General features: G+C 47.5%; 1 long non-coding RNA gene across 1 annotated transcript; it reads right to left on the minus strand.

The window, feature by feature from the left end:
- Nucleotides 1–445: 445 nt before the first annotated feature.
- Nucleotides 446–5,767, minus strand: LOC114671821 (uncharacterized). Its single transcript, XR_003721951.2, has 2 exons — nt 5,428–5,767; nt 446–1,028 (listed from the first exon to the last, which is right to left on the minus strand). It is a non-coding gene; the product is annotated as an uncharacterized LOC114671821 (long non-coding RNA).
- Nucleotides 5,768–12,615: the final 6,848 nt, after the last annotated feature.

A 12,615-nucleotide genomic window follows, 5' to 3' on the forward strand; every position in this document is an offset into this window, starting at 1 on the left:
GGGCATCTTAAACAGCGTTAGCATTCATATCCCCATTATTTTCTTCGCAGGTGTGGTAGGTGGAATTATTGTTACCAGCCTTCCTCCTTTCCTTCCCATGAGACTTTGAAGTTCTTCCACCAGAGGCGGAATGTGCTTCCTCACCATTTGATTTGAGGTTTGACCATGTGACTTGCTTTGGCCAGTCGTGTGTGATTAAAGGACACATGCCAGTCCCGATCCTAGGCCTCCCGAGGTTAGCGTGTTTCCACATATGCTTGTGAGCTTCAAACCTCATCCACGAAAGCAAGCCCGGGACCTGGCTGGTGCAGGGAGCAGAAGAGACACTGAGGCAGGGAGGCAGGGTTGGCTCAACCTGCCGCCCAGAACCAAGCCCTGCTGGCCAGTGGGCTCAAGGCAAGTGCACGCATGTGAGTGAGAATAAATGATTATGTGAAGCAGTGAGTTTGGGGGGGCGTTTTATTTGGCATAATTGTGGCAGTCGCGCAGATACAATAGGAGAGTTAATGGGGTGGAAGTTCATGAGCTATTATGGAGGGACACAGGAGGGGAAAGAACGGGATACAATTCCCACTGTCCCCCGTGGAAACTAGGGTGTGAAAGGGTAGGATGACCGGTTTGAGGTCTGTGATTTGGAGTCAGGAAGCCGACCCTGCCTCCCATGCAAAGCATGGCACCAGGGAATATCTAGTTGCTCTGAATGTGCCGAGCGTAGTTTCCTCAATGTTTCTCTATCTTGACTTATTCTCCCATCGTTTCTCTTAGCACAGAAAGGGCTCTCTCCCTTGAGTCACGCCCTGTAGAAACCTTGCCCTTCTCTGCTTGCCAAAGGCTCATACCACGAACGACTGATCAGAGTTCAGATCCTGGAAGTGGTGTGTTTCTTTGTTCATGCCATGAATGTGTCACAACTTTCCCAAAGCTCTGCGGGCAGCTGAATGATTGAACCTCTTTGATACGATCCTGAGGCTCCCTGGAGTCACGGGCTTGGCGCGCAGGCAGCCCCTGTCCCTGCTGTCCATCAGCTTCTGAATGAGAGAGAGAGAGAAAGAGAGAGAGAGAGAGACAGAGAGAGAGAGAAAGAGAGAGAGAGAGACAGAGAGAGAGAGAGACAGAGAAAGCGGTGTAAGCAACAAGAGACCTTGGGAATCACAGGATAGCATGGGGTCGCTCCTGCTCTTGGCTGGCCTGGCCTCATCCACTTCTAGCCTCCTTCCTCAGCAGCTCTTGGGCAGACCTCAAGAAAGCCTTATTCGAAATGCAGGAAGACCTCGGAAGTGTTACCTTGTCAAGTTTGGTTAAAGCTTTTTTTTTTTTTTTTAATTGCTCTTTTTTCCAATCTCTTTTTTGTAACAATCTATTTATTTTGATGGGCAGAGCTCATGTGTGAGGTCAGTGGATATTTTGGCATTTTGTTGTATCACCGTGAGGACATGAGACCCTTGGAATCTTTTATTATTATTATTATACTTATTTATTTATTTATTTATTTTATTATTATTATAGACCCTTGGAATCTTAATAATAGCATATTAATGATGCATTCAGTCCCTGGGTACCCACACCTGCACTAACCGGTTCTTAGGAGCAGAGACCATGTAGGCTGGGAGGGGTGAAGGCACCTTCTAAATCCCCTGTTGTTAGGCTGAGCATGGCAGTCCTCACTGTTGTGTATCCTACTGTCTTTGCCTTTGAAATAATGCACTGGGTTTTTTTTTTACCTTAGATGGTGGAAATGGTGGTGGAGATGGAGAGAATTCTAGTTAAATGACAGAGAGATGCAGCCTTGACTTTGCAGTCTCACAGATGTCTCACAGATGTCTCATTAATCAGCACTGATGATGCTTGCTCAGAAAAGGGCGTTTGCACTAGGAAGCATTTTCTTAAAATCAGACCATTACCTCAGAAATAGAATTAACAAGGACGGAGTCAGACAGATTAGGTCATCCTATCCATGACGACTTCTGTGAAATGGAGCCACATGTAAGCCTGGTGTAGGGGTTTCTATGACAAGACATGATAAGGAGAAGGTAACTTTCACTGGCAAACAGACCTAGCACTTAAGATCCTCAAAGCAGGATGGAAGAATCAGGAGCAAAGCTGTCTGCAGAATCACAAAAATGAGGTCTCACTGCCTTGTCCAGTAGACTGTCGGCCACGGTCTGCTAACCAGGCTCCAGCGTACACTGTGGCCCCCAACCCACACCCTATCCTGCAGCCAGGGGCTCTTTTCCCAGTACAAATAAGATCCTGTTATCCTCTGTCCCCCGCCACCCTCCTGATTAAACCCCTTCAGGGCTCCCTGTTGCCTAAACCAAAGTGTTCCCTCTGCCGGTAGCATGCAGTGTGTGCTGACCCCTGCTCTCCACTCCCCTTCGCTCTGCATGCTTCTGCTAACCTCTTGTTGAGCCATAAGCTCTAGCTATGCTCCCACAGCCACAGGCCCTTAGCACACCCTTTCCCTCTGTCTGGATTACATATCTCCATCCCCTTTCCACTGTAACTTATCCTTCAGGCACTGGCCTTACTTAGAGAAGCCACTCAGACCCTCAGGCCAGGTTCCCTGCTGACAGCACATACAGCACCACTTGTCCTACATGGATTACACATTTGCTGGCTGGATTACGTTTCTTTCCCAGTAAAGTTCTATGAGGAGAGTAAGTGTTTGCTCACCACTGATCGTGTCCCGAGCACCAAGACAGTGGTGACACGTAGCATGCCTTCAGTAAACATCTGCAGAATTAATGGAAAAGGGAGTATAGCCAAAAATGCATTTAGGACCTGTGATTGTAGTCACAGAGACGTATGTTCTAGCTCAGATCAGATCAGTCGCTAGTTATGGCAGCAAAGTGTTTAGTGTAATGGTTTATAGCCAGAGTGGAAGCCCTTGATCAAATTCCTTCTCAGTAAGGTCCTGGCTGCACGCCCTTGGGCAAACTGCACAACCGCCCTGTGCCTCAGTTTCCCCATTTGAAAATGGGAACAGTAGTGCCTGACTCAGGCTTGGTTTGCGTTAGATACTCACTCAGATGCTCAGCCCAGTGCTCATCTGTGTGTGGTGCTGGTGCTGTTGTGTGCCTCGGGTGTGGTGTGCTGAGCTCCAAGGACTCACCAATTTTGAATGAAATAGATCAACTTTGTTGTCACAGAGCAAAGAGGTGTGGGGAGCTGTTTTGGCCCAGAGCCTATGTCTAGACCCTTGAGATGAGTAAAGTGTCACTGAACATTCTGACATTGCTGGTCTTAGGAAGGTGATAAGGAGGGCTGCACCATCACCCCACAGTCTATGGGGTGGCTTCTCCACGATGCCTGACACTGCCAGTGTTTCGCTCCCCAAGGGAAGAACGCCCAACGCAGGTGATCTTAAGCGGGCATTCTCTGTGGTCAGACTCAAGCCACACACCCTTTGGTTTAGTTCAGTTTGGAGAGCAATTTGATGTGCTGGTTTGATTTTTGGCTCACTGAGTTTTGCAAATATGTAATTCCTACTCAGTTCATACTGACTTATAAAGAAAACCTATCATTCTGTCCATCTGTCTATCCATCCATCTTCCTATCTGGAAAATAAACAAAATGCCTTTGGCTTCTTCTGTCCATAGTACAATAAAAGGACTTGCCCACTCTGGGGTCTGGGGATTTGTTACTGAGTTTTGTCTCCTGTTTCAAGGGGTTTTCTATAATGGAGATAGTTCTGAAATCACCTAAATCAGCACAGCCAGTGTCTGCTTTCCCAGGAACAGAGCTCTCTGTGAACAGAGTTACAGAGCCCAGGGAAAACAGGGGGTGAAAAAGTGGGGGTGAAGTTTCGGGGCAGTGTGTTGAAGGGAACAACTCTGTTTGAACAGGTAGCCATTTGGGACATGTTTTGCACTATTTTTCTTCTGATTGTTCGCTGTCTTTTATAACATCACTGTTAATACTGGAATAGGTGTTCTGATGGGAGGCATGACATGTTAGAAAGACGTGGAAACATATAAAACGCCATTTGCAAAAATAACAGAGAAGCCCTGGAGCAGCGCACACAGGCAGAGTAAACAGCAGAGACAGTTTCCAGCTCTGTTAAAAGACTGGCCATTAAAGGGAGCTCAAAGACAAGCCACCACAGGCACCTTACGATAACCCTTCCCCCCTGTTTACAAAACAGAGATCAAACGAGGGAGGTCAGGGTTAGAATTACGTATAACAGCCTCTCCATTCAGGTTCCAGTAGAGGAAGTCAAGTGATGGTTAAAGGGATTAGAGCTATTTTTAGTGAAAGCAAAGAAGAAAACCCTTTGGAGTCGCAGACTCCCACCTGAACAATGGTTACTTGGCAGGTGACCTCTGCCCCAGATGGAAGAGAGAGAATACCACAGTCTGACAACTTTATTGGATCCAGAGGGGAAGAAGAAACCCCACAATGATATGAACAGTAATCTAACAATGAGGGATTGGTAGATGGAGGCGTGACACCACCAGGCGGTCAGGAAGCCTGCCTGAGTGCAGGCCAAAGGCATGTGATTTTCCATGAGGTGACTGTGGTTAATAACAGCCACATCAGGGAGCATTTTTAGTTTTACCAGTCAAGGTAATAGTCCAAAAGCCATTGCCAGTATAGCTTTGTGAAAAGCTATAGCATTTTGCAAAGGAGAAGCTTGGACGTTCCAAGGGCAGATTGTGGGGGGCACCTGGTGGCAGAAATGCTCAGACCAAGGCTGAAAGACCACCATGACCCATCACAGGCAAGGAATCCACACAGGGCGGGCACACCCAGGCGACTCCCCACCACAGGGGCTGCCTCTGAAGCAGAAACTGTTTCAAACTCATTTTCCAGCAAAAGGGGCAGAACTGGGGGCCGGTGAGAATGCTTCTTGGGCTGGAGCTTTGCAGAGGCTGAGAGTTCCTGGGGGACAGAATGAGGCAGCTGCCTGGGCTGTGGCACATTGGTTAGTGTTTACCAAGTGATAAGCAACGCGGATCAGCATGGGGTCTGTGTGAAAAGTGCTGGCAAAGCCGCCGGTGAAACCCTGTCTTTACTAAAAATACAAAAAACTAGCCGGGCGAGGTGGCGGGCGCCTGTAGTCCCAGCTACTCGAGAGGCTGAGGCAGGAGAATGGCGGGAACCCGGGAGGCGGAGCTTGCAGTGAGTTGAGATCCGGCCACTGCCCTCCAGCCTGGGTGACAGAGCGAGACTCTGTCTCAAAAAAAAAAAAAAAAAAAAAAAACAGGTGCTGGCAAAGAGGGACTTTCCCTGTGAATGAGTTCTGACATGTGCTAGTTCTCCTCCAGAGCTGAGGAGTCTGGGGAGAAGATGGCCGGCAGGTATGGGCAGCGGCAGACGTTGGAGGCGAGGTAAGAGAGCAGAGGAAAGATCACTGGCTTCGCAGGTAGTTTGTGTCCATTACCAGGTCCCCAGGGCCACAGGGTGTGGAGGAAGCTGTGAACTCACCTCGGCATCCCCCGAAGTCCTTGAAAATGAGACAGCAGAAGCAGACAGTTGTCTGGGTGTTAAGAAATCCAAACAAAATCACTTTCAGGATTGTCTTCTAAGAAGAGAATCTGGGAGGCATGAGTTTTCACCTCCCACCAGGAACTGAGAAGTGCCCGGCAGGGTTGAAAGGAACCCTGGAGCCAAGCAGGAGTGAAACTTTTAGATGGGCCTTGGCATGTGACTCTTACACAAGAGGCCCTTTGGCCTGCACAGAATTTACACAATTCGAAGGCTTCTGGAAAACGTGCCCCAGCCGTGTGCCCCGGCTTGCTTGTTATATCTGGCAGGCACTGGGTGCTGTGGGTTCCGCATCTAGGGTGCGCCACACCGTCCCCTACTGCCCTTTAGCCTGGATCCAGGGGCAGTGGCTGGAACTCAGGCAGAGGAGCGGAGGCCCAGGCATGCGAAGGGGGGGTGCCTGCAGTTAGGGGTTGGGCTGGGAACGCCAACACAAAACGCCTCAATAACCAGCAACTGTGCTTCCCCCGCCCCACTCACGCATGTGCCGCTGCCACAGCGCTCCATCTACCTTCCCCAGGGAGAGCACTGTTACTGTCCTCAGGCATCGGGGCAATTATGTGGACAGCGTCGCCTCATTTTGTCCCGTGATCTTGGGGAGCCAGGTGTTCAGAAAGGTGGATTTTCCAGATCATGGACAGTTCCATTTTGCAGTGTAAAATCTTTAAAAATTACTGTTTTTCAGAAAGTCAAGTACTGCATTTCTCACTTATAAAAACAGTGTGTACACATGGACATGAAGAGTGGAATAATAGACATCAGATACTCCAAAAGGTGGGAGGGGGAGAGGGAAGAGGGATGAGAAATTACCTAACGGGTATCATATATGCTATTCGGGTGATGGTCACACTAAAAGCCTAGCCTTCGTCACTACACAATAGATCCAGGTAACAAAACTGCACTTGTACCCACTAAATCTATTTTTAAAAAAATAATTATGGGCTGGGCATGGTGGCTCACACCTGTAATGCCAGCACTTTGAGAGGCCGAGATGGGTGGATCACCTGAGGTCAGGAGTTCGAGACCAGACTGACCAATATGGTGAAACTCAGTCTCTACTAAAAATACAAAAATTAGTTGGGTGTGGTGGCAGGCACCTGTAATCCCAGCTACTCAGCAGGCTGAGGCAGGAGAATCGCTTGAACCTGGGAGGCGGAGGTTGCAGTGAGCCGAGATCATGCCACTGCACTCCAGCCTGGGTGACAGAGCGAGACTCCATCTCAAAAAAGAAAAAAAAAAATTACTCTAGGATTAAGATAATCACTGTTTTGATGAAAACCTTGATAATATGTACAGGATGCTTCTGCACTCTTAAGCAAAACACACATACCGTGGGTCACCTTGTGATGACTGAGCACTGTCATCATGAATGCCTGCAATGGCGCGGGCTGCGTTAACAGAGGTGCCCTGTGGACGCACAGGACATGCAGAACTGCTGTCCCCTGCAGTGAACGATCCCAAACTTCAGTGCCCAAAATACAAATATGACCTAGGAAACAAGAGAACTAGGCAGTTTTAAAAACTCCCCTTTTTCTAATTACAACAGTATTACATGTCCATTGTAGAAAATTTGTATGCACAAAATAATAAAAGAAAAATTAAAATCACTGAGATGAGATTTAAAATAGCCTTTTGCTGCCAGCCATAACTGTCATTACGTTGTTGGCAGCAGTAGGTACAACCATTCAAAGTCTCAGCCTGGGCACAATGGCTCATACTTGCAATCCCAGAGCTTCGGGAGGCTTAGGTGGGAGGATCTCTGGAGGCTAGGAATTTGAGACCAGCCTGGACAACAGAGTGAGACCTTGTCTCTACAAAAACATCAAATAAAAATCTCTAGCTGGGTGCAGTGTGTATACCTATAGCCCTAGCTACTCAGGAGGCTGAAGCAGGAGAATTGCTTGAGCCCAGGAGTTTGGGGCTGCAGTGAGCCTTGTTTGCACTACTGCTCTCCAGCTTGGGCAACGAAGTGAGACCCTATCTCAAAACAAACAAACAAACAAACAAACAAACAAACAAACAATCTTAATTTCTACCTAATAGTCTCTTCTCTCCTTCAAGGTAATGTACCTGCATTTTGTGATCACTGCTTTTATTTTATTTTATTTATTTATTTATTTATTTAGAGATGGAGTTTCACTCTTGTTGCCCAGGCTGGAGTGCAATGGCACCATCTCAGCTCACCACAACCTCCGCCTCCCAGGTTGAAGCAATTCTCCTGCCTCAGCCTCCTGAGTAGCTGGGATTACAGGCACGCGCCACCACGCCCTGCTAATTTTGTATTTTTAGTAGAGATGGGGTTTCTTCATGTTGGTCAGGCTGGTGTTGAACTCCCAACCTCAGGTGATCCACCTACCTCGGCCTCCCAAAGTGCTGGGATTACAGGCGTGAGCCACGGCGTCCAGCCCCCCGCTTTTATTTCTGGGTAAAATGGTGTTGTTGGTTTCAAGAATATAAGCTAGATGTTATTGAGAATGTACAAAAACTTCCTTTATACCCTAATTCTATAAAAAGACAAAATATCAGTTTAAGTCTATAAGAAGCTGGTGTAAGTTTGCAAAGAATTATCAGTCTCTTTGAATCTTTTCATGGCTACTCTCGAAAATTTCAAAACTTTGCAGGTAGATTCCCGAACAGAAGGTGTTGGGGTGGAAACTCCCTTTGCAAAAATTCTAACAGTGAGAAAATTACAGCAGTGAGGGGATTCTGGTCTAGCCAACTCCCTCTTGCCTTTAGCCTTCAAGCTTCACCTCTGACAACTGATGCCTGAACCTGGAGGTGATGTGGCTGGAGACAGGCATGTCTACCAGCAAAGAGGCACCTCAGGGTGTCTAGTTCATCCTACGTCCTTCCAGGTGACAGGCAGTGGGAGGCTTGGCCCGGCTGGTTAGGACCGTGGGCCCCAGTCTTGGGCATATGCACCCAGGGGCACACCTTCACTGGAAGAGGGGAAGAAAATATTGGAACTTCAACTTATATTCATTGTTTATCTAAAAGTATTTTAAATTGATATATATTTTTAACTTCTTTTATGATTGCTATATATATATATATATATATAATATAATATAATTGACCTTATTAGCCACTTTTACATATAGAATTCATTGGGATTAATTACATTCACAAGTTGTGCAGCCATTGCCACTCCTTCCAAAATATTTCATCACCCCAGATGGAACCTCTGCCCATTAAGCAAAGACTCCTTAACCGTTCCCTCTATGAATTGGTCTCTATGAATTTGACCATTCTAGATAATTTATAGACATAGAATCATACAATATTTGTATTTGTCCTTTTGTGACTGGCTTGTTTAACTTGGGTTTTCAAGGCTTGCCCATGTTGTATGTAGTGTTTATCAGAATTTCCGTCCTTTTTAAGGCTGAATAATATTCCATTGTGTGGACATACTGCACTTTGTTTAACTGTTAAACTTTTGATAGACTTTCAGTTGATTCTAGCTTTGTGAATAATGCTGTTCTAATCACTGGGGTATCTGTTTTGAGCGCTTGTTTTCAATTCTTTTGGGTATATATTAAGGAGTGGAGTTTCTATTTTTTATGTTTAAAAATATCTGTTTTTGTGTTTATATACAATAGGTTAGCAGAGTAGTAAAGATATGATTTATAACTTGACGTACGTATTTTGGGGAGCACAAAATATTTTCTGCAAAAAGTTCATTATAAAAAAAAAGGACCTAGGCCGGGGGTGGTGGCTCACACCCGTAATCCCAACACTTTGGGAGGCCGAGGCGGGTGGATCATGAGGTCAGGAGATTGAGACTATCCTGGCTAACACAGTGAAACCCTGCCTCTACTAAAAACACACACACACACAAAAACATTAGCCGGGCGTGGAGGTGGGCACCTTTAGTCCCAGCTACTTGGGAGGCTGAGGCAGGAGAATGGCGTGAACTTGGGAGGCAGAGCTTGCAGTGAGCCGGGATCACGCCACTGCACTCCAGCCTGGGCGACAGAGCGAGACTCTGTCTTAAAAAAAAAAAAAAAAAAAAAAATTGCATCATTAGGTTAGAGCTTCAGGTAGATATTCTGGCAGCCATATGGTTAATTCCCAGATTTCTAGTTTTTCATAGAGATGGGGGACGACATGTCCCAGCTGGCCTGGGACAGTCCCAGCTGACGTCCTCATCCTGGTGTAATTGTTGGTTGTCCCCTTCACCCTCACCAAGGCCTGCCTTCCCTGGGGGAGCAGAAACGCTTGCAGTTCAGAGCAGGTGGGAAGAGAGAGCAAGGGGAGTTGGCTCAGCGCCACCACAGAAAAGCAGCTCAGAAAGATCCAGTGCGTGGAAGACAGCACATTTTATATTTAAACTTTTAATTTTGTTTATTCTAGAGAAAGAGTCTCACTCTGTCACCCAGGCTGGAGTGCAGTGGCATGACTGTAGCTCACCTGAGCTCCTGGGCTCAGCGTCTTCCTGCTTCAGCCTCCTGAGTAGCTGGGACTACAGGCACACACCACCATGCCTAGCTATTTTTTTTTTTTAAAGAGATGGGGTCTTGCTATGTTGCTCAGACTGGTCCTGAACTCCTAGGCTCAAGCAATCTTCCTGCTTCTGCCTCCCAAAGTGCTGGGACAATAGGTAAGAGCCATCACACCTGGCCAGCGCATTATTTTAATGGCCACTGTTTTTGCTTTTAGAAGAGTATGTCTGAAGTATTGCCTGTCCCTTGGGCCCCTCTTCCCTCCGGAGCAAGGGGACTGAAGGCTGGCTGTGCAGTCATGAGCTCCCAGCTCTAAGGTGAGGAAGCACCCTTAGTGTAGGATACACTGGATTATGTCATGTATTCAAGTGGGGAAAGCAGCAGCTCAGACTGTCCCCCTCACATCCTGATTGATTAGCTCCCTCTAGGTGGGGAAAAAGGTCAAAATGATCTTCTAGAAATAGCTGCTCCTCTGTCATATTTCCACAATTGCCAGTTCAGAGCTACCAAATACTTTTTAAAAATCATTAAAAGCGGCTGGGCTCGGTGGCTCACGCCTGTAATCCCAGCACTTTGGGAGGACAAGGTGGGTGGATCACGAGGTCAAGAGATCGAGACTGTCCTGGCTAACACAGTGAAACCCCATCTCTATTGAAAATACAAAAAATTAGCCGGGCGTGGTGGCGGGCGCCTGTAGTCCCAGCTACTCAGGAGGCTGAGGCAGGAGAATGGCATGAGCGCAGGAGACAGAGCTTGCAGTGAGCCGAGATCACACCACTGCACTCCAGCCTGGGCGACAGAGCGAGATCCATCTCAAAAAAAAAAAAAAATTATTAAAAGCAGTTGAACGTCAAGAAAAAAAATAATTACAGCCATAGCTTCATCACCCAATAATATCAAATCATATATATTTCTGTTTCTACATCCATTTTTATCTATATACATGCTTTCCATGGTGGTAATATTTTCACTGAAAATTACTTTTGAATAGTTTATAATGTGTCTGTGTATTTGTCAGCTTAAATGGCTGCGTAACTGTCCACTCAGTTAATATGCCATGCTTTATTTCATCACTGCAGGGTGTTGGATATGAAGAACCTCTGAAGAGGGTTGCAGTGAGCCGAGATCATGCCACTGCACTGCACTCCAGCCTGGGCGACAGAGCGAGACTCCGTCTCAAAAAAAAGAACCTCTGAAGACATTGGCAGGGTGCAGTGGCTCACACCTGTAATTGCAGCCCTTTGGGAGGCCGAAGCAGGCAGATCACTTGAGGTCAGGAGTTCAAGACCAGCTTAGTGAACATGGTGAAATCCTGTCTCTACTAGAAATACAAAAATTAGTTGAGCATGGTGGTTCGCACCTGTAATAGCAGCTACTTGGGAGGCTGAGACAGGAGAATCACTAGAATCCTGGAGGCGGAGGTTGCAGTGACCCAAGATTTGCACCACTGCCCTCCAGCCTGGGCAACAGAGTGAGTGAGTGAGTCTCTGTCTCAGAATAGAATAGAATAGAATAGAATAGAATAGAATAGAATAGAATAGAATAGAACCTCTGAAGACATCTTGAAGGAGGGTGGGCTCCCCTGGGGGACTAGCCTCATCTTGGAGGCATTGCAGAGCTCTCCCAGGTCCAGCCAGACCCCAGACATCTTGTTCCTTTGTGGAGGCTTCAAGGGAAGAGCTTTTGAAGCCATAAGGAAAGACTGGATTTTGAAAACAAAAGTAACTTTCCTCTTTTGAAGGCAGCAAGGAGCCAAGGAAGCCTGTGGAGCCTGACATGAAGGCACAGGCTCTGAGCCTGGCACGTCCATTCACCCTCTGCTTATGATACCCTGGGCAGGGCCTAAGCCCTCCTGGGCCTCAGCTCCCCTCCTGTAAGTGGTGAAAAGCCTCACAGGGTTATTGGGCACTGACAATAACCCCGTGAAAAAGTATCTGGAAGGAAGCAGTGCTGTGTAAGCGTTGTTATGACTATGGGGACTCAGCAGGACCTAGGCCAGGAGCAAGACCTAGAGTTGACGAGGGCCTGGGCTCCAGGAGTGGGCGGGAGCTCGGCGGCCTGGCATGCTGGCCTCCCCACCATGCATCTTCCTTCTCCCTGCAGGCTCTGAGTCCCTGCCAGTCCCCTACTTCTGTCTCTCCCAGAGCTGCCACTCACAGACCCATCCTCAGAGGGAGACTGGGCTCTGCCAGTTAATGCATGTGTCCTGCTGAGGCGGGGAAGAGCTCGAGGCTTTCCTGGTACTGTTTAAAAGCATACTGGCAGGGTGCAGTGGCTCATGCCTGTAATTCCAGCACATTGGGAGGCCAAGACAGGCAGACATCTTGAGTCCAGGAGTTTGAGACCGGCCTGGGCAACGTGGTGAAACCCCGTCTGTACAAAAAATGCAAAAAATTAGCTGGGCCTGGTGGTGTACGCCTGTGGTCTCCGCTACTGAGGAGGCTGAGGTGGGTGGATCACCTGAACCCAGGAGGTTGAGGCTGCAGTGAGCCATGATCATGCCACTGCACTCCAGTCTGGGTGACAGAGTGAGACCCTGTCTCAAAAGAAAGAAATACAATAAAAACATATTGTTGGATTTTAAATGATAAATCATAATTGACGCCTGAGCCTCAGGGCTAATGGAAAGCACGAAGTGCATGCTGGGCCACAATAGACAGCATGGCGCTTAGCTCCACTGAAGGAA

Source organism: Macaca mulatta, chromosome 13 (genome assembly GCF_049350105.2).
Source record: "Macaca mulatta isolate MMU2019108-1 chromosome 13, T2T-MMU8v2.0, whole genome shotgun sequence".
In the NCBI taxonomy this organism is placed as follows: Eukaryota; Metazoa; Chordata; class Mammalia; order Primates; family Cercopithecidae; genus Macaca; species Macaca mulatta.